Below are 23041 nucleotides of genomic sequence, written 5' to 3'. Positions count from 1 at the left end.
ACTTCATGACTATAGGTTAGGCAATATTTCCTTAGGTATGACATAAAATGTACAAGCAACCAAATTAAAAAACCTATAGCCTAAACCTAATAGGAATTTAAAACTTTGATTGGTATACACTTTCTCAGGTGGGGGCTGAGCTCGATGGTGTACCTGCCCTGTGTTACTGTTTCCCCAATAAATAATTTTTCCATTTATAATACAATCTCAGAGTCTGCTGCCTAGTGAATCCAAACTGTGCCAATTATCACCAAGAGCAATCCAAACCATCAAATGTTAACATGGAATTTATGGACTAGATTATTTATTGTCTGGTTAATATCAAAGATCTCATCTCTAATGGTAAGCCATGCTCAACTAATTGCTTGCACAAAATGGCCACACAATAGTTAAAATTGTCATTAATGGGGGTGGCATGTGCCAATGCCATCTCACTATTCCAAGTGATCAATTTCAGTTCACAATTGATCATAATGAAAGGACTAAGAGTCAAAGGGAGCACATAAACAAGTCTAGTACCTGCTAACACTAACCGATAGAATAATTAAAGGGGAGAGTGATCCAACATGGGAAGTGAGATACTCAGCAGACTCAGAGAATGGCGGATGTCCTAAATAGCACTCTGGCCTCAGAATCAGCCCTAAAGGCACTTGGATCTGGCTGAAAAGCCCATGAGAGTATTTCAGGCATGGAAAGCCAAGACACTCTGGCAAAAAGATCTCTGTGAGTGAGATCCCAGTGGAAAGAACAGGTCTTCAAAGAGGGAGGTGCCTTTCTCTGAAGGGAGGAGAGAACCTCCACTTTGACTATGACCGTGTCTAAACAAGATAAGAGTCGGAGAACTCAAGGGGCTTCCATAGCCTTGGAAACTCATGACTGGTGCATAGGGAGATTACTGATGCCATAGACAGGAGTGTCAATTTGTAAAGTCAACAACAGGAGTCACTGTGCACTTACTCCTCATGTAGGATCTCTGTCCTTAATGTGCTGTACATTGAGGCTTAATGCTATAACGAGTACTCAAACAGTATATTTCACTTTGTGTTTCTATGGGGGTGCAAACGGTTGAAATTTTTACTTAATGTACACTAAACTGATCTTCTGTTAAAAAAAAAAAAAAAGAAATTATCAATTCCCAACTTGACTCTCACTGGGATTAAACATGACAATAGGTCTGATCTGATTTCATCATCATTTAAAAAAAATCATCTATTATTTTTCACTTTATGTCTCTGTGTGGGAGCAAACTGTTGAAATCCTTACTTAAGGTATACTAAGCTGATCTTCTGTATATTAAGATAATCGAAAATGAATCTTGATGTGAATGGAAGGGGAGAGGGAGTGGGAAAGGGGAGGGTTGTGGGTGGGAGGGACGGTAAGGGGGGGGGAAGCCATTGTAACCCATGAGTCGTACTTTGGAAATTTATATTCATTAAATAAAAGATAAAAAAAATTGTCATTAATGGGGCTGGTGCTGTAGTGTAGTTAAGTCACCGCCTGTGATGTAGGCATCCCAAATGTGTCCTGGTTTGTGTCCTAGCTGTTTCACTTCTGATCCAGCTCCCTGCTAATGGCCTGGGAAAGCAGCAGAAGATGGGCCAAATTCTGTGGCCCCTGTACCTACATGGAAGACCTGTAAGAAGTACCTGGCTCCTGGCTCCAGCCTGGATCAGCACTGCTGATACAGCCATATGAGGAGTGAACCAGCAGATGGAAGATCTCTCTCTCATCTCTGTCTCTCTCTCTCTCTATGCCTGTAACTCTGCCTTTCAAATAAATAAATAAATACATCCTTTTTTAAAAAGAAATTATTCATTGATGATGAACTAGAACAATCTACCTGTAGAAAGAAATTCAGTGTCAAGGCTCAACAACCCAGGAGTTAGAAATTCATGGAGAAACTGATAGACACAAGGGCACTGGAACTGAATGGCAATTACTAAATTACAGAATTGGTACTGGAAACAGAACAATAAAGAGACAACAGAATATTTTGATGCTTGTAAAGAAGTCTCCATCTCAGGGAGGTTACAAGCAAACCCATCTGAAAATTCAAGTCCAGGATTTGGTAGTCACAGTGGTTAACCTCTGAAGACACATGAATGCCTAATCAAGACAGATCTGGGAAGCCTGGGATGCTGACACATGGAATTGGAATGTCTGGGTGAGTGTTGCTAGAGATTGGACTTTCAAGACTTCTTGGCACTCTCAGAACCTGCACAATTGGGCCTCCAATTCCAATGGAGAACAAGTTCTTGCCTCATGTAAGAAGTCATCTCAGAAGACTTTTTCCTCCCAAGGCAAAATGTTGTCTTGTAGAGGTCTCCTATTGCTCTTGGATGGCAGGCCAATACTCAAAGTTAAGAGCTTAATCCAGCCACATAAGTGCTTAGTCTGATAAGAGGGGGGAAAACCATGTTCTAAAACAGCTGCAATTTCTAACCTTTATTGTCTGTTTTTTCTAAAAGACAAAGTAAGGGAGCTAGAATGTTAGACTGTTAAAATTGCAATTTATTATTTTGATGGTTCTTTCTTGAATTTAAAACCCTAGGAAGAACCCCAGAGGAGGTGGTGCAAACTATTTTAGAGTGTCTCCTGATCTCCTAAAACCAATGGCCCATTCTGAGGAAGTTTAAATACCAGGATTATTGTGGCAGGCAGAGGAAGGGATTAAAAGGCTTAGAGAAGCAAGCATTAAGGAGAAGGCATATTTCATAAGGCCAAAGACCCTACCAGAGGATTACATTCCAGAGGAGGTTCCATAATTCAGATGCCATGCCACTCACAAAGGCCACCAGAAAGCACTGGTGGAGGGAGGGGCAACCGCAAGACTATGAAGAATACCGGCTCTCCTCCATAGAACAGGGCTAATGGTAGACAAGGCTGTCTGAGACCTGGCTCCCTGATAGTCAGGTGGTGTTTTTAATTCCCAGATGCCCGTAACTTTCAATTTTGCTGAGACAGAATCCTTTCTCTATTCCTCAACTTATCTTTCATGTAAGATGAGAAATCTCCAAAAAGAATAGAAAGCTAAACTTGAATGAAACTTCTGGAATAGGTTGTACAAACCATGTTTGCTTGTCTACAAATAATTGTTAGTATAATGTCTGAATACATTGTAGATTTTTGTCTAAAACTTTTTTGTTACATATGTAAGAGAGTAATAGAAAAGTATCCCTCATCCTTTTCAACAATTTCAGACTGCTATTATATATCCCCTAATAAAACTGAGTTGTTATGAAAAATTAACTACCTGCAATATAATCCAAAAACTAAGATGACTAGAAAAAGAAGTGCTTGATACAATTTATTTAAGTGGTACAACAAAGATCAAAGAAAAGACTCCAAACTTTCATTGAAAAACTATAATGGGCTTACAATCTTCTCTCTCCATTCGGAGAAAATGTTAAGTACTTTAAACAACAGCTTATTGAAGAAATCTATATAGCCATATGATCCATGAACTAATTTTGCAGAAATTTGCCAAAAGTAGATGCTAAACTGACAACTTGACTTAGTTTATTGGGGTAGTGTTTGCTGACTTTAAAACTGGTGAACAAATATAAATATGTTTAAGCGCACTCAAAGCTTTAAAAATAAATAAATACCATTTCTCTTAGCTCAGGAAAGAAATAGTACAAAGAACATCTGCAAACAATCATGGATTCATATCAAACTAAATTTCTATAATCTCTGTGTCTCAGAATGGAAAACACAGGGGCTGACAGTGTGGCATAGCAGGTAAGGCTACTGCCTGTGAAGTTGGCATCCCATATAATGCTAGTTCAGGTGCTGGGTGGGAAATATAGCAGAAGATGATCCAAGTGTTTGGGCTCATACGACCCACATGGGAGACCTGGATGAAGCTCCTGGCTCCTGATTTCAGCCTGGCCCACCCCGGCCCAGTTCTGACTGAGGGAGTGAACCAGCAGATAGAGGATCTCCCCCCGACCCTTTTCTCCCTCTTCTCACTTTCAAATAAATAAACAAAATCTTAAAACAGAAAAAAAAATGGGATATACGTTAACTTGGTGAGTTATAACAGGAGGGGCCCATTCAGTAACCCTCCGACAGATCTTAAATTACAGTGGTATATGGAGGGAACACTGTAATGATGAGGCCCATCATCAAAGCAGTTACATCCTACCTAATTTTCTAAGGCTGAAAAGATTCCCAAGGAACAGATTTTGAACACTTTTATTGCAAGATCTGAAAGTAAACAATTAATAGACATGTTGATAAAATGACACCAAAATTTCTTTTTTAAAGTAGTATTACACTTTTGGTAACTACTTTAACTTTTTAAATATTTTTATTTGTTTTATAGGTGTGTGTGTGTGTGTGTGTGGGAGAGAGAGAGAGAGAGAGAGAGAGAGAGAGAGAGAGAGAGAGAGAAGAGAAGCAGAGATCTCTCACTGCTGGTTCACTCACCAAATACTTAACAACAGCTGAGCTGAGGCCAAAGCTGAGAGCTAGGAACTGCCACATGGGAGGCTGCTGGTTGGAGTCTCTGCTGCTCTGCTCACATTCCAACCCCTGCTAGTGTGCCTAGGAAGGCAGCAGCAGATGGTCTATGTGCTTAGATCCCTGGCATTTATGTGGGAGATCAGGATGAAGTTTCTGGATCCTGGCTTTGGTGTAGCTGAGCCCTGGCTGTTGCAGACATTTGGGAAATGAAACAGATCTCTTTCTCTCTTTTGTTCACTCTCTTACTCTCTCTCTCTCGCTCTGCCTTTCAAGTAAATGAATACATATTTTAAAAACACATCTAAATGTAATTTTTTTTTATTTTGAAGCCATTACAATGGTGTTGGATATAATGGTTTAGTTGCCCCAATGATTATGCAGAATTGGGCTGGTGTTGTGGTCTGGCCTAGCCCCACCCATTTGGGGAGTGAACCAGAAGATGGAAGATCTCTCTTTCTCCAGCTCTCCATCTCTCTCTCTCTCTGTGCATCACTCTGCATTTCATATAAATGAATCACCACATCTTTTTTAAAAATTATTAACATAAATGATTATGTGGAAATCCCCAACACAATTTGAATTTCAGATCGGGAGCACTTGCATCAGATACAGTGAAGTTTAGACAAACACATTTAGATTCTGATACAGATGTATTTCCTCCATCATTGCATAAAGAACACAGAAGAGAAGCAAAAATTAATGAAGCCATTATAGCTGTCTAGGCAATTATTGCTGATCCAAAGACAGACCACAGCCTGGCTGAAGTTGGAAGACGAACATTTTAGGGTTGCAGAGCCTACGCACAGTTCTGGAATGTGGAAGGAAATCAAATGATAGTTTCTCAGGGAACAAAACTTCATAAATTTGGCCAAATATTTGTCATATTTGTGTTCTTTGTTTAAACCTCTACTAAGTAACGGGAAAAGAGAGGTGTTATGTTAACAAAAAGAAAATGCCAGATATACAAAGATGCTCACTTCAACGTATCTAGAATATGCAAAGTTGGGGGAAATTCAGTGCCCAACAAGTGAAACAATTTAATGATGAGACAATAACAACTTGATGAAGCGAATATCCCTCCATTCTCACTGCTTGTAAAGTGCCAATCATAAATCAAAAATTCTCAGTTGGACAATATAATACACTGCCCACCTCAAACCAAAGAACCCTGACTACGTTAATATATGCTAAGGTAGAAAGCTCAGAATAATTCTCTGGAACAGGTACTATAAATTCATGTTGACATATGAGGAATGTTAAGTTCAGAAAGGTTCAGCAACATTTTACAGCTTGCTCGATATTATGTTGCTGTAAGGAATGAAGCTGGAATTCAAGCCAAACCTGCCAAGTCCCAACACTGCCCCCGTCATATTTCCAAGTCCGAGATATCCCCCTGAAACATTTCTGTTTTCCCTGCCTTTCTTATTCTGCTGTCTGAACTATGATGTTCAGGTCTTGCTGTTATTTCCGTGCCACCACATCAGTAAGCTCCTGAAATGACGGAGATACTTCCTCTTCCACTTTCCTCTCACTGCAGCAAGCTTATCACCATTCCGCAGCTAACGTGCAATCATTCGCTTTCCTGTCATTGACTCCAGTCTCTAGACACCTTCAGGGCTCAACCTTCTCATTGTCTTCCACCCAGACACTTCGATTGGCTGAATCATGTCATATAAATGGTGCAGTCTCTTTCTTGTTATCCAAGCTCCTCTCTATTCTGTTCTCAGTCCATGTGGCACAATATCATCTGTCACTTTTGTGTGTTCATCATAATATTCAGGTGATAAGTGCTGGTGAACATCTGAGGAAAAAAAAGATACCATAATCCACTGTTGGTGGTATACTGCTACAGTCATTGTAGAAGATAGTATGGAGACACCTCAGAAATCTGAAACTAGATCTATCATATGGTATGCGGCTATCCCACTCCTGGGAATTTATCCAAATGAAATCAGCATGTGAAAGAGTTATCTGTACTCCCATGTTTGTCACAGCTCAATTCACAATAGCTAAGATATAGAATCAACCCAGATGTCCATCAACTGATGAGTAAATAAAGCAAATGAGGTACACACACACACACACACACACACACTATGGAATACTACTCAGCCATAAAAAAGATGAAATTCTGACTTTTGCAATAGAATGGATGCAACTGAAAACCATTATACTTAGTGAAATAAGCAGTTCCAAAAAGACAAATATCATATGTGTTCCCTGATCTGTGACAAGTAATAGAGTATAAAAAATGTAATGTATATGAGTGAAATTGACATTTTGAGGCTTTTGTTTTTACTGTTGAGGAATAATGCTTTTTCTTCTCACTAATGTTGAATTCTTTACTTAGTAGAGAGATGTTTGTGATTATATAATTAACTGAAAGTATGTCATTGTAAAAATTAAAATAAAGAATAAGAAAAGAAGGAGGAGTGAAGATGGGAGTGTAGTCAGGAGGGATAGTAGGGTGGGAAGTATCACTATGTTCCTAAATCTGTTTATATGAAATACATGAAATTTGTTCACCTTATGTAAGCAAAAATATTTAAAAATTCAAGTGAATATGGAGAGTTACCATTTTACTTACATCACAAGTTTTTCTTATAGTCATATCCTATTTTCTCATTCTGGAATTCTTCCCTATTTTACCTAATTCCAAGTCTTTTCAGGTAATTTTAAATGAACACATATTTAAGAAGTTTCAAAAATCATCCAGACAAAATGGATGTTTCCAGATGGTGGGTAGGATTAAGTTTGTTTTCAAATTTTTTTTTTTCTTTTCAAAGTTGCTTACAAATTAGCACTTATTTCATCATGTAAAATTATATTATGTTAAGAAAATCTCATCTGCATGACAGAGTTTATTATGTCTATATATAGAGAAATGCCAAGATAGCTACTAACTTATTGATGTTTGAATATATAGTGCATAGATGCAAATAATAATTATTAATGTGCAGTGATCTGAGTAGAAACTAAACAAATGTTAACTGAGCTGCTAACATCATTTTTTCAAAGACATGCCTGCAGGCACAATGGTTAGGAAACATATTTTTCTGGATTCTACAATAAGTTCATTCTGCTGGTAAACTTTAGAATGTAAAACAGGAAGAATAATTGCTTAATCTATTGTTTGGAAGAATGTAGCAGGGGATACTGTGATTCATACACAGACACTAGATTCATTCATTCCACAAACTGCAATAAATTTATTCAACTTTAGGCACAAAGAATAATAATACAATTAAATTTACACTTTGTAGAATCAGTAGAAGATGTTACATGACATAAGAAAAGAGATATGGATGATAGTAAACTATGTAATAGTACAAGGCCATTCTCACAGCTATACAGAGCAGGGAAATTTGCTTTATTGATAACAGGTTAAATTAACAGTAGCAAGCACAGTATGACAAACACCAAACCTAGCTATCAAAAAAACCCCAGCTATTAGATGTCATAAATGAATTAGAAGAACATATTCAAATGTAAACTTGGAGTGACTAATCAATGAAAAGCTCATTTAGGATTTAGTATCAAAATATAGAGTGATAGGAACTTTGAAAATATAGGCTAGTGTTCACATTATATGCCATGAAGAAGAGAGAATCTTAACTGTGATAATGGTAGGTCTGTCTCACTGGTTACTTAGTTTCTTGAAATTAAGTATAAAGAAAATAAACCTTATGTTTATTGTTTACATAAGCATGTCAGAGGAAATACTAAAATCACAATGTGCTATACTTTATTGACATAGTATGTGACTTTTCAAAAGAGTTTTTAAAATTTATTTGAAAGGCAGAGTTACAGAGAGAGAAAAGGAGAGACAGAGAGAGAAATCGTTCATCTGGTGGTTCACTCCCCAAATGGCCACAATATTCAGGGTTGGGCCAGGCAGAAGGCAGGAGCCAGGAGCTTTATCTGGGTTTCCCATGTGGGTGTGAGGGGACCAAGCACTTGGGCCATCCTCCACTGCTTCCCCATTGGCAGGGAGCTGGAACATAAGTGGAACATCCAAGACTTGAACCAGTCCCAATAAGGGATGCTGGCATTGCAGGCAGCAACTTTATCCATTGTGCCACACACAGCCCCTAACAGCAGTTTCAGGTAGAAAAGCATGCCTAATGTTGATCAGTATAGATCTCATTTGCTTTGTTCTTTTGGTCATTGAATAAAAACTTCTAAAATATCTAGCATATACAATTTTAAGAACATAATGATACTTTCTGCCCTCCCATCTTACCACCCCCTCCCTTTCTCATTTTTCTTTTAATTTTTGCAATGACATGGTTTCAGTTTACCTTAGAATCACAAGCTAAATCTTCCACTAAATAAAGAATTCCACGTGGTTGGTACTGTGGTGGCCGGTGCTGTGGCAGGGCAGGAAAAGGCACCAGCTGCAGTGTTAGCATCCCATGTGAGCGCCGCTCCAGGTTCCTGCTGCTCCACTTCTGATCCAGCTCTCTGCTGTGGCCTGGGAAAGCAGTGAAAGATGGCCCAAGTCCTTGGGGCCCTGCACCAGCTGGAGACCCAGAAGAGGCTCCAGGCTCCTGGTTCCTGGCTCCAGGCTTCAGATCAGCTCAGCTCCAGTCATGGCAGCCATTTGAGGAATGAACTGCAGATGGAAGACCTCTCTCTCTCTCTCTCTCTCTCACTCTCTCTCTCTCTGCCTCTGCTTCCCTGTAAATATATCTCTCAAATAAATAAATAAATCTTTTACGAAATAAAAAATTTTAAATAGTAGTAAGTAGAAAGACCACTGTTACTTAGGAGTATAGACAAGGGCTATAAATAAGAATCATATCCCAAGAGGTCACAAAGCAGAATGGTGATGGAAGAAAACATAAAATCAAGAGTGTTGTGGAACCCTCTCAAAACTCCTCGCTTGCTTGCCAGCAAGCAGCAAGCCACTTACTGACATGGGGTTGGAGGAAGAAAGTATTTGTTTTGCAAAACCTAGTGTAAGAAATATGGGCAGCTATTGCTTAATTCCTTCAAAGTATTTAGTCTAAGGAATCTTGGCACTTGTATTGTGGCATAGCAGGTTAAGCCACTGCCTGCAAAGGCCTGCATCCTATGTGGGTGCCGGTTCAAGTCCCAGCTGCTCCACTTCCGATTCAGTTCCCTGCTAATGCACCTGGGAAAGCAGAGGAAGATAGTCCAAGTGTCTGGGACCCTGCACCCATGCAGGAGAACCAGTGGATGGAAGACCTCTTCCTTCCTGTCTCACCCTATTTCTATCTCTGTAACTGTGCCTTTCAAAAATAAAGTAATTTTTTTTTAAAAGAAAGTTTGTCATACCAAATACTAAAAGAAACAGGAAAGGAAGGAGGAGGCAGAGTGGTAGTGAGGGAGGGAGAGAGTAAGATGGGAAGTATCATGTTCTTAAAACTGTACATATGAAATTTTTTCCATTTATATAAATTTTTTAAAATAAATAAATATAATACAACTCAGGGCATTGTGGCCAGCAGGTTAAACCACTGCTTGAGACAATGGCATTCCATGTGAGTGTCAATTTGAGTCCCACCTGCTCCACTTCCAATCCAGCTCCCTGTTAATGTGCTTAGGAAGTCAGCAGTTGATAAACAAAGTGCTTGGATACTTGTCATCTACATGGGAGACCCAGGTGGAGTTCCTTGACTCCTTTGCCATTTGAGGTGAGAACCAGCAGACGGAAGACCTCTCTTCTCTGTCCTTCTCTCTTTGCCTCTGTAACTCTTTCAAGTAAATCAATAAATGTTTTTAGAAAACATACAAAAAAGATAGAATGGACTTTATTTAATTCTAGAAGTTATACTGATCAAAATTACCATTAATATAGTGAAGGGCAAGCTAATTCCTGGGGAAATATTTTCCATTATTATATTTGTCAAAAAAGTCCTTAAAACTAATTTTAAAAATACAGACATATTTTTAAATGGGCAAAAACTTGAACAGATATGAATGCATGAGCAGCAAACATTTTAAAAGGTGCTCAACATCATTAGTCATGAGAGAAATGCAAATAAAACCACAATCAGATCTCACTACATAGCAACCAGAATGTCTAAATTAAGACTAACAATACCAAGTTTGTCAAGTATGCAGAGCATTTGATAGTGAAGAAGTCAAAAAAAAAAAAAAAAAGAAAAGATATTTTATGTACTGCTGGTGGGAATGCAAATTGCTATAGCCAATATGGAGAGCAATTATAGACTTTTATTTATTTATTTATTTATTTATTTATTTATTTTTTATTTATTTAATGAATATAAGTTTCCAAAGTACGAATAATGGATTACAATGGCTTCCCCCCCATACCGTCCCTCCCACCCACAACCCTCCCCTTTCCCACTCCCTCTCCCCTTCCATTCACATCAAGATTCATTTTCGATTATCTTAATATACAGAAGATCACCTTAGTATACATTAAGTAAGGATTTCAACAGTTTGCTCCCACACAGAAACATAAAGTGAAAAATAATAGATGATTTTTTTTTAATGATGATGATATCAGATCAGACCTATTGTCATGTTTAATCCCAGTGAGAGTCAAGTTGGGAGTTGATAGTTTTTTCTTTTTCTTTTTTTTTTTTTTTACAGAGGATCAGTTTAGTATGCATTAAGTAAAGATTTCAACCGTTTGCACCCCCATAGAAACACAAAGTGAAATATACTGTTTGAGTACTCGTTATAGCATTAAATTTCAATGCACAGCACATTAAGGACAGAGATCCTACATGAGGAGTAAGTGCACAGTGACTCCTGTTGTTGACTTTACAAATTGACACTCCTGTCTATGGCATCAGTAATCTCCCTATGCTCCAGTCATGAGTTTCCAAGGCTATGGAAGCCCTCTGAGTTCTCCGATTCTTATCTTGTTTAGACAAGGTCATAGTCAAAGTGGAGGTTCTCTCCTCCCTTCAGAGAAAGGTACCTCCTTCTTTGAAGACCTGTTCTTTCCACTGAGATCTCACTCACAGAGATCTTTTGCCAGAGTGTCTTGGCTTTCCATGCCTGAAATACTCTCATGGGCTTTTCAGCCAGATCCGAATGCCTTTAGGGCTTATTCTGAGGCCAGAGTGCTATTTAGGACATCTGCCATTCTATGAGTCTGCTGAGTATCTCACTTCCCATGTTGGATCACTCTCCCCTTTATTTATTCTATCAGTTAGTGTTAGCAGGTACTAGACTTGTTTATGTGCTCCCTTTGACTCTTAGTCCTTTCATTATGATCAATTGTGAACTGAAATTGATCACTTGGACTAGTGAGATGGCATTGGTACATGCCACCTTGATGGGATTAAATTGGAGTACCCTGGTATGTTTCTAACTCTACCATTTGGGGCAAGTCAGCTTGAGCATGTCCCAAATTATACATCTCTTCCCTCTCTTATTCCCACTCTTATGTTTAACAGGGATCACATTTCAGTTAAATTTCAACACTTAAGAATAACTGTGAATTAATTACAGAATTAAACCAGTCATATTAAGTAGAACAGACAAAGAAACTACTAAGAGGGATAATAAGTTGTTCATTAACAGTCAGGGCTATGCTGATCAAGTCACCGTTTCCCATAGTGTCCATTCCACTTCAACAGGTTTCCTTTTTGGTGTTCAGTCAGTTGTCACCAATCAGGGAGAGCATATGGTATTTGTCCCTTTGGGACTGGCTTATTTCACTCAGCATGATGTGTTCCAGATTCCTCCATTTTGTTGCAAATGACTGGATTTCGTTGTTTCTTACTGCGGTATAGTATTCTAAAGAGTACATATCCCATAATTTCTTTATCCAGTCTACCGTTGATGGGCATTTAGGTTGGTTCCAGGTCTTAGCTATTGTGAATTGTGCTGCAATAAACATTAGGGTGCAGACTGCTTTTTTGTTTGCCAATTTAAATTCCTTTGGGTAAATTCCAAGGAGTGGGATGGCTGGGTCGAACGGTAGGGTTATCTTCAGGTTCCTGAGGGATCTCCAGACTGACTTCCATAGTGGCTTGACCAGCTTGCATTCCCACCAACAGTGGGTTAGTGTCCCTTTTTCCCCACATCCTCGCCAGCATCTGTTGTTGGTGGATTTCTGAATGTGAGCCATTCTAACCGGGGTGAGGTGGAACCTCAATGTGGTTTTGATTTGCATTTCCCTGATTGCTAATGACCTTGAACATTTTTTCATGTGCCTGTTGGCCATTTGGATTTCCTCTTTTGAAAAATGTCTATTGAGGTCCTTGGCCCATCTCCTAATTGGGTTGTTGGTTTTGTTTTTGTGGAGTTTCTTGATCTCCTTGTAGATTCTGGTTATTAACCCTTTATCTGTTGCATAGTTTGCAAATATTTTTTCCCATTCTGTCGGTTGTCTCTTCACTCTCCTGACTGTTTCTTTTGCAGTACAGAAACTTCTCAATTTGATGCAATCCCAATAGTTAATTTTGGCTTTGACTGCCTGTGCCTCCCGGGTCTTTTCCAGAAACTCTTTGCCTGTGCCAATATCTTGAAGGGTTTCTCCAATGTTCTCTAGTAACTTGATGGTGTCAGGTCGTAGATTTAGGTCTTTAATCCATGTTGAGTGGATTTTTGTGTAAGGTGTAAGGTAGGGGTCTTGCTTCATGATTCTGCATGTGGAAATCCAATTTTCCCAGCACCATTTATTGAATAGACTGTCCTTGCTCCAGGAATTAGTTTTAGATCCTTGATCGAATATAAGTTGGCTGTAGATGTTTGGGTTGATTTCTGGTGTTTCAATTCTGTTCCATTGGTCTATCCATCTGTTTCTGTACCAGTACCATGCTGTTTTGATTACAACTGCCCTGTAGTATGTCCTGAAATCTGGTATTGTGATGCCTCCGGCTTTGTTTTTGTTGTACAAGATTGCTTTAGCTATTCGAGGTCTCTTGTGCCTCCATATAAATTTCAGCACCAATTTTTCCAGATCTGAGAAGAAGGTCTTTGGTATCTTGATTGGTATTGCATTGAATTTATAAATTACTTTTGGGAGAATGGACATTTTGATGATATTGATTCTTCCAATCCATGAGCATGGAAGATTTTTCCATTTCTTGGTATCCTCTTCTATTTCTTTCTTTAAGGTTTTGTAATTTTCATCGTAGAGATCTTTAACGTCCTTGGTTAAGTTTATTCCAAGGTATTTGATTGTTTTTGTAGCTATTGTGAATGGGATTGATCTTAGAAGTTCTTCCTCAGCCATGGCATGGTCTGTGTATACAAAGGCTGTTGATTTTTGTGCATTGATTTTATACCCTGCTACTTTGCCAAAATCTTCTATGAGTTCCAATAGTCTCTTAGTAGAGTTCTTTGGGTCCCCTAAATAAAGAATCATGTCATCTGCAAAGAGGGATAGTTTGAGTTCTTCCTTCCCAATTTGTATCCCTTTAATTTCTTTTTCTTGCCTAATAGCTCTGGCTAGAACCTCCAGAACTATATTGAATAGCAGTGGTGAGAGTGGACATCCCTGTCTGGTCCCAGATCTCAGTGGAAATGCTTCCAACTTTTCCCCATTCAATAGGATGTTGGCTGTGGGTTTTTCATAGATTGCTTTGATTGTATTGAGGAATGTTCCTTCCAAACCCAGTTTGCTTAGAGTTTTCATCATGAACGGGTGTTGTATTTTATCAAATGCTTTCTCGGCATCTATTGAGATAATCATATGGTTTTTCTTCTGCAGTCGGTTAATGTGGTGTATCACATTGATTGTCTTGCGCACATTAAACCATCCCTGCATACCAGGGATAAATCCCACTTGGTCTGGGTGGATAATCTTTCTGATGTGTTGTTGCATTCTATTGGCGAGAATTTTATTGAGGATTTTTGCATCTATGTTCATCAGGGATATTGGTCTGTAATTCTCTTTCAGTGCTGCATCTTTTTCTGGCTTAGGAATTAAGGTGATGCTGGCTTCATAGAAAGAATTTGGGAGGATTCCCTCTTCTTCGATTGTTCTGAATAGTTTGAGAAGAATTGGAGTTAGTTCTTCTTTAAATGTCTGGTAGAATTCAGCAGTGAATCCATCTGGTCTTGGGCTTTTCTTTGTTGGGAGGGCCTTTATTACTGTTTCAATTTCTGTCTCAGTTATGGGTCTGTTTAGGTTTTCGATGTCTTCCTGGTTCAATTTAGGCAGGTTGCATGTGTCCAGGAATCTATCCATTTCTGATAGGTTTCCCTGTTTGCTGGCATACAAGTCCTTGTAGTAATTTCTGATGATTCTTTTTATTTCTGTGGTGTCTGTTGTTACATTTCCTTTTTCATCTCTGATTTTATTGATTTGGGTCTTTTCTCTTCTTTTTTTAGTTAGTTGGGCCAATGGGGTGTCAATTTTGTTTATTTTTTCAAAAAACCAGCTCCTCGTTTGGCTGATTTTTTGGAATGTTTTTCTTAATTCAATCCTGTTGATTTCTTCTCTGATTTTAATTATTTCTCTTCTCCTACTAGATTTGGGTCTGGTTTGCTGTAGGTTTTCTAGATCCTTGAGGTGAATAGAAAGCTCATCTATTTGGTGCCTTTCCAATTTCTTGATGTAGGCACCTATTGATATAAACTTTCCTCTTAACACTGCTTTTGCTGCGTCCCATAAGTTTTGGTATGTTGTGCTGTTATCCTCATTTACTTCCAGAAAGTTTTTGATTTCTCTTTTGATTTCTTCTATGACCCATTGTTCATTCAGGAGCATGTTGTTCAATCTCCATGTGTTTGCATATGCTCTAGGGATTCCTGAGTTGTTCATTTCCAACTTCATTCCTTTATGGTCTGAGAAGCTGCATGGTATGATTCTAATTCTTTTGAATTTGCTGAGACTTGCTTTATGGCCTAGTATGTGGTCAATCCTAGAGAAGGTTCCATGTACTGCTGAGAAGAATGTAAAATCTTTAGCTGTAGGCTTGAAAGTTCTGTATATATCTGTTAGATCCATTTGGGCTATAGTGTCGTTTAAATCTACTGTATCCTTGTTGATCTTCTGTCCTATTGATCTGTCTATTTCTGAGAGTGGAGTATTGAAGTCCCCCAGTACTATTGTATTGGGGTCTAAGTCTCCCTTTAAGTCCGTTAACAAATCTTTTAGATAAACCGGTGCCCTGTAGTTAGGTGCATATACATTTATAATTGTTATATCTTCCTGTTGAATTGATCCCTTAATCATTATGTAGTGTCCCTCTTTGTCTCTCTTAACGGTTTTTGTAGTAAAGTTTATGGTGTCTGATATTAAGATGGCTACGCCTGCTCTTTTTTCATTTCTGTTGGCATGGTATATCTTTTTCCAGCCTTTCACTTTCAGTCTGTATGGATCTTTGTTGGAAAGATGTGTTTCTTGTAAGCAGCAAATAGATGGGTTTTGTTCCTTAACCCAGTCAGCCAAACGGTGTCTTTTAACTGGACAGTTCAGGCCATTCACGTTCAATGTGACTAATGATAAGTGGTAACTTTGCCCTGCCATTTGCCAAAGATAAGTTCTAATATATGCTTTGAATTCCCTGTGATCTTTTGCTGTGAGGTTTCCTTCCTTTACCTTCTTTCATATTGATGACCGTGTTTCTTTGTTTCTGTGTGTAACACATCTTTAAGCATCTTTTGCAGGGCTGGACGAGTGGCAACAAATTCTTTCAATTTCTGTTTGTTATGAAAAGTCTTTATTTCACCTTCATTCACAAATGATAGCTTTGCAGGATATAATATTCTGGGCTGGCAGTTTTTCTCTCTTAGTACCTGGGCTATATCTCGCCATTCCCTCCTAGCTTGTAGAGTTTCTGATGAGAAGTCAGCTGTGAGTCTGATTGGAGATCCTCTGAGAGTAATCTGACGTTTCTCTCTTGCACATTTTAGGATCTTTTCTTTATGTTTCACTGTGGAGAGTTTAATTACAACGTGTCGTGGTGAGGATCTCTTTTGGTCGTGTTTATTAGGGGTTCTGTGAGCTTCCTGTACTAGGATTTCTCTGTCCTTCTCCAAACCTGGGAAATTTTCTGCTAATATCTCACTAAAAAGGCCTTCTAATCCTTTCTCCCTCTCCATGCCTTCAGGAACTCCTAGAACCCGAATGTTGGGTTTTTTAATAGTATCCTGAAGATTCCCGACAATATGTTTTAGATTCCTAATTTCCTCGTTTTTTCTTTGGTCTGACTGTATCCTTTCCTGTTCTCTGTCTTCTAAGTCTGATATTCTCTCTTCTGCTTCTCCCATTCTGTTTGTAAGGCTCTCTATTGTGTTTTTCATTTGATCTATTGAATTCTTCACTTCAGTCACTATCCCAGTTTCCTGTTGTACTAGTTGTTTCGTTTCATTTTGATTCCTCCTTAATATTTCATTTTCACGAGAGAGATTTTCTATCTTGTCCATTAAGGATTTCTGTAGTTCAAGAATTTGTTTTTGAGAACTTCTTAATGTTCTTATCAATTTTTTGAGATCTGCTTCTTGCATTTCTTCTATGTCATCATCCTCATAATCTTGAATTGGGGTGTCTTTTTCATTTGAGGGCTTCATGGTGACTTCCTTGTTTTTATTACCTTGGTTTTTGCGTTTGTTATTTGTCATATTGGAGATATTTGGTTTCTTCACTGTGGTGCTTTTTCTTGTTATACTATGACTCTAGATTAAGTGGACTATCTGTTTTTGATGGAGCCTTAGGGCTTGAGATGGGTGTGGCCTGAGAGCTCTGTTTGGTGTGCCAAAGGTGACACTCCCAGGTTGGGCGTGGTAAACCTCTCTCTCTCTTTTTTTGATTCAAAAGGGAAGTTGTTCTGCACAGCTGAACGAAGTTGGAGGTAGTTAGCAGGCAAATGATATACCCACAGGAGCCAGGGATCGGAAGCTCTTTCCCAAGGACCACACAGGGAATCTGTTCGGCCCTCGGAGTGGGCTCAAATTCTCCTTCAGTCTCCCACTGGGTTGCCCAAGTTACGGAATTGTAGCGTCTCTGGAGAGTGCTCACGTGAATTCCGTGAGTTCTCTCCCCCACCGTCTCTTTTTTCACAGTCTCAGTTCAGTAGCACCACAAATTTACAAGGTCCTAATCTCCTGTTAATTCGCCCCGCCCAGAGTCAGGTTTTTCTGCTAGGCTCAGGGCCGGTGCAGACCTGAGGTCGCTCTGCTTATGACGTATGTCCAAGATGGCGCCTGCTCTTTGTCTTGCTCGCCCTTGAGAGGTGAGCGGAGAGAGAGAAACCCGTGTCCATACCAGTCACCTTTTTTTTTTTCCCCTCTCTCTCTCTTCCAGTTAGCTTGGTGAAGTCCCCCCCCCCCCCCGGGGGTCGTTCCCTCTAGTCTCCTCTTTCCGCTTGCCTGCCGGTGTCTCGGGTTATTGAGGTTCGGCTCACCTCGCGTTCCAGCGCTGGTGTGTTGAGTCTGCCGCTGGTGTCCCGAACTGTGGGCTCCCATGCTCTCCACGCAGGTCTGCTCCCCTTCCAGCGCCGATGTGTGGACTCGGAGCCCTGGACGTCCCAAGTCTTCCCGCTGTTGCACTCCCCTTTGAGCACTTGCGCGCAGACCCTGCAGCTTGCGCAGCTCAGTCCCGTGGCTCGGCTTCTGCGGCTCGGCTTCCGCGGCTCGGCTTCCGCGGCTCGGCTTTCGCGTGCGGTGGGCAACCTTGTTCTCCCAGTAGGTCCTCCGATTTACGCCCACTGGATCCAGAAGAGTTTCATCTGCAATATTTTCCTGGTTCTTTTTTCTGAGGCTACCGTAACTCCCCTTTTATTAAACTAAATTTTCCCGGACTATCGGTGCGCGCCCTCACTATTCCGCCATCTTGGCTCCGCCTCCAATTATAGACTTTTATTAAAAACTAAATATACATGTACCATATAAGCTAGCTATAACACTTCTGGGTATATTTCCAAAGTAGTAAAAGCAGCCTATCAAATAGATATGTGCACTCATATGTTCATTGCAGCACTATTCACAATTCTCAAAATATAGACTAAACCTGGGTGTCCATCAATGGATGAATGCATAAAGGAAACAGTGTATAATCATAATGGAATACTATTCAGTCATTAAAAAGATTGAAATCCTGACATTTGCAGCAAAGTGCATAGAACTAGAGAAATTTATATTGAGTGAAATAAGCCAGGCACAGAGAGACAAAACATCACATGTTTCCTCTCATATGTGGAAGTTAGAAAAACCAGTAGATTTGAATTTAGAATAACAATTTCTAAGAACTAGAAAGTGTAACGAAGAAGGAGGATAGAAGGATGTTAGATAATGAGCACCAAAACACAGATAGAAGGAATAAGCTCTAGCATCGCATAGCAAGAAGAATAATTAGTTCACAATCATGTATTACAGATTATACCAAGAACATAGAATAGATGAGCTGGCAGACTCCAAACACAAAGAAAAGGAATGAAAAAAGATAATTTCCAGTATGATTAAGTAATACTGTGTGTATGTGCTGTGTATCTTGCACTACAACCTATAAGAATATAAAGTATTACATGTTAATGAAAATTTTTATAAATGGTGCAATAATGCTATTTTTTAAACATGGAGAAATTGCAATGCTCATGCATTGATCGGAGTATGAAAGGTCAGAGCCACTTTGGAAAATTGCGTGACAATGTCTAAGAAGGTTAAACGTCGCTCAATTTAAAACCTAGAAATTCTATCCCACATATGTTTTCAAGAACAATAAATGCATATGTCAACAAAAATCCTTGTATAGGAATGTTTGTAGCAGGTTTATCCATAATAATTCCAAACCAAGAACAGCATGTGTTCAATGGCAGAAGAATGGGTAAACAAATGGTGGTAGAAATATTACACAGCAATGAAAGTCAACCAACTACTGACACCTCTCCAACTTGAAGAATTTCAAAAACATTTTGCTGAGCAGAAGATAGCCACAGAAGAGTACAAGACGTGTGATTTCATTTATATGAAGTTTGGAAACCATCAAAAATAATCTGTGATCATAGAAATCAAAATAGTGATTGCCTCTGGTGGGGACAGGGTGTGATTCATTACAAAGGTCCACGGAAACTTTCTGTGGTGATGGAAATATTCCATATCTTGATTTGGCTGATGAGCAATGGCTGGATACATTTAGTTTTTTTTTTTTTTTTTTTTTAAGATTGACTTATTTATTTGAAAGTCAGAGTTACACAGAGAGAGAAAAGGAAGAGAGAGAGAGAGGTCTTCCATCCATTGGTTCACTCCCCAGATGGCCGCAACGGCCGGAGCTGTGCCGATCTGAAGCCAGGAGCCAGGAGCCAGGTCTTCCACTTGGGTGCAGGGGCCCAAGGACTTGGGCCATCTTCTACTGCTATCTCAGGCCATAGCAGAGAGCTGGATCGGAAGTGGAACAGCCGGGATGCGAACTGGCACCCAGATGGGATTCTGGTGTTTCAGGCTGGGGCGTTAACCCACTATGTCATAGCGCCGGCCCTGGCTGTACACATTTTTTTAAACTTTAATTTAATAAATATAAATTTCAAAGGTACAGCTTATGGATTACAGTGGCTTCCCCCCCCCATAGCTTCCCTCCCACCGACAACCCTCCCATCTCCCCCTCCCTCTCCCATCCATTCACATCAAGATTCATTTTCAATTATCTTTATATACAGAAGATCAATTTAGTATGTACTAAGTAAAGATTTCAACAGTTTGCACCCACACAGAAACACAAAGTGTAAAGTACTGTTTGAGTACTAGTTATAGCATTAATTTACATTGTACAACACATTAAGAACAGAGATCCTACATGGGGAGTTAAGTGCACAGTGACTCCTATTGTTGCTTTAATGAAGACACTCTTGTTTATGGTGTCAGTAATAACCCTAGGCTCTTGGCATGGGTTGCCAAAGCTATGGAAGCCTTTTGAGTTTGCAAACTCCAATCTTATTTAGACAAGATCATAGTAAAAGTGGAAGTTCTCTCCTCCCTTCAGAGAAAGGTACCTCCTTCTTTCAAGGCCCATTCTTTCCACTGGGATCTCACTCACAGAGGTCTTTCATTTAGGGTTTTTTTTTTTTTTTTTTTTTTTTTTTTGCCAGAGTGTCTTGGTTTTCCATGCCTCAAATACTCTCATGGGCTCTTCAGCCAGATTCGAATGCCTTAAGGGCTGATTCTGAGGCCAGAGTGCTGTTTAGGACATCTGCCATTCCATGAGTCTGCTGTGTATCCCACTTCCCATGTTGGATTGTTCCCTCCTTTTTAATTCTTTCAGTTAGTATTAGCAGACACTAGTCTTGTTTATGTGATCCCCTTGACTCTTAGACCTATCAGTATGATCAATTGTGAACGGAAACTGAGCATTTGGACTAGTGATATGGCACTGGTACATGCCAGCTTGATAGGATCGAATTGGTATCCCCTGGCACCATTCTAAGTCTACCGTTTGGGGCAAGTCCTATTGAGCATGTCCCAAACTGTACATCTCTTCCCTCTCTTACTCCCACTCTTATATTTAACAGCGATCACTTTTCAGTTAAGTTTCAACACTTGAGAATAACTGTGTTTTGATTACAGTATTCAACCAAAAGTATTAAGTAGAACAAATAAACAAAAAAAATACTAAGAGGGATAACGTATTAAGTTGTTCATCAACAGTCAGGGCAAGGGCTGATCAAGTCACTGTTTCTCATAGTGTTCATTTCACTTTAACAGGTTTCCTTTTTGGTGCTCAGTTAGTTGTCACCGATCAGGGAGAACATATGGTATTTGTCCCTTTGGGACTGGCTTATTTCACTCAGCATAATGCTTTCCAGATTCCTAACAGCGATCACTTTTCAGTTGAAATTTAAACACCTAAGAATAATTGTGTGTTAATTACAGAGTTCAACCAATAGTATTAAGTAGAACAACAACAAAAAAATACTAAAGGGATAAAGTATTAAGTTGTTCATCGATAGTCAGGACAAGGGCTGATTAAGTCACTGTTCCTCATAGTGTCCATTTCACTTCAACCTGTTTCCTTTTTGGTACTCAGTTAGTTGTCACCGATCAGGGAGAACATATGATATTTGACCCTTTGGGACTGGCTTATTTCACTCAGCATGATGTTTTCCAGATTCCTCCATTTTGTTGCAAATGATCGGATTTCATTGTTTTTTTTTACTGCTGTATAGTATTCTATAGAGTACATATCCCATAAATTCTTTATCCAGTCTACGGTTGATGGGCATTTAGGTTAATTCCAAGTCTTAGCTATTGTGAATTGAGCTGCAATAAACATTAAGGTGCAGACAGCTTTTTTATTTTCCAATTTAATTTCCTTTGGGTAAATTCCAAGGAGTGGGATGGCTGGGTTCTATGGTTTCTGAGGAATCTCCAAACTGACTTCCATAGTGGCTTTTCTCAATTTGGTGCAATCCCAATTGTTAATTTTGTCTTTGACTGCCTGTACCTCTGGGGTCTTTTCCAAGAAGTCTTGGCCTGTGCCTATATCTTGCAGGGTTTCTCCAATGTTCTCTAATAATTTGATGGTGTTGGGTCGTAGATTTAAGTCTTTAATCCATGTTGAGTGGATTTTTGTGTAAGGTGTAAGATAGGGGTCTTTCTTCATGCCGAAGGGTTGTATGCCAGCAAACAGGGAAATCTATCAGAATTGGATAGATTCCTGGACACATGCAACCTACCTAAATTGAACCAGGAAGACATAGAAAACCTAAGCAGACCCATAACTGAGACAGAAATTGAAACAGTAATAAAGGCCCTCCCAACAAAGAAAAGCCCAAGACCAGATGGATTCACTGCTGAATTCTACCAGACATTTAAAGAAGAACTAACTCCAATTCTTCTCAAACTATTCAGAACAATCGAAGAAGAGGGAATCCTCCCAAATTCTTTCTATGAAGCCAGCATCACCTTAATCTCTAAGCCTGAAAAAGATGCAGCATTGAAAGAAAATTACAGACCAATATCCCTGATGAACATAGACGCAAAAATCCTCAATAAAATTATGGCTAATAGAATCCAACAACACATCAGAAAGATCATCCACCCAGACCAAGTGAGATTTATCCCTGGTATGCAGGGATGGTTCAGTGTGATGCAGCACATTAACAAACTGCAGAAGAAAAACCATATGATTATCTCAATAGATGCAGAGAAAGCATTCGATAAAATACAACACCCTTTCATGATGAAAACTCTAAGCAAATTGGGTATGGAAGGAACATTCCTCAATACAATCAAAGCAATTTATGAAAAACCCACGGCCAGCATCCTACTGAATGTGGAAAAGTTGGAAGCATTTCCACTGAGATCTGGTACGAGACAGGGATGCCCAGTCTCACCACTGCTATTTGATATAGTTCTGGAAGTTTTAGCCAGAGCCATTAGGCAAGAAAAAGAAATTAAAGGGATACAAATTGGGAAGGAAGAAGTCAAACTATCCCTCTTAGCAGCTGTATACATTTATAACAATTACAGATGCTATGGTTTAGATCTGTGCATTTTACTACATGAAAACTATATCTCAGTAAAAAAAAAAAGTAATCAGAAAACCAGCACTGAATAATGGACTTTAAAATAACTAAGGCGTAGAGAAAAATGCTGAAATAATAAATGATTTTAAAATCTGTATTCTGAGTTAGAATAATAAAGAATAGATATACCTTACTGATTGGCATATTTCTATTTCTTT

The sequence above is a fragment of the Oryctolagus cuniculus genome, chromosome 14, assembly GCF_051225735.1.
Source record: "Oryctolagus cuniculus isolate XC-2025 breed Fujian yellow rabbit chromosome 14, ASM5122573v1, whole genome shotgun sequence".
Classification (NCBI taxonomy): domain Eukaryota; kingdom Metazoa; phylum Chordata; class Mammalia; order Lagomorpha; family Leporidae; genus Oryctolagus; species Oryctolagus cuniculus.
The sequence above is the reverse complement of the archived record's forward strand: the minus strand, read 5'-3'. Positions refer to the sequence as shown.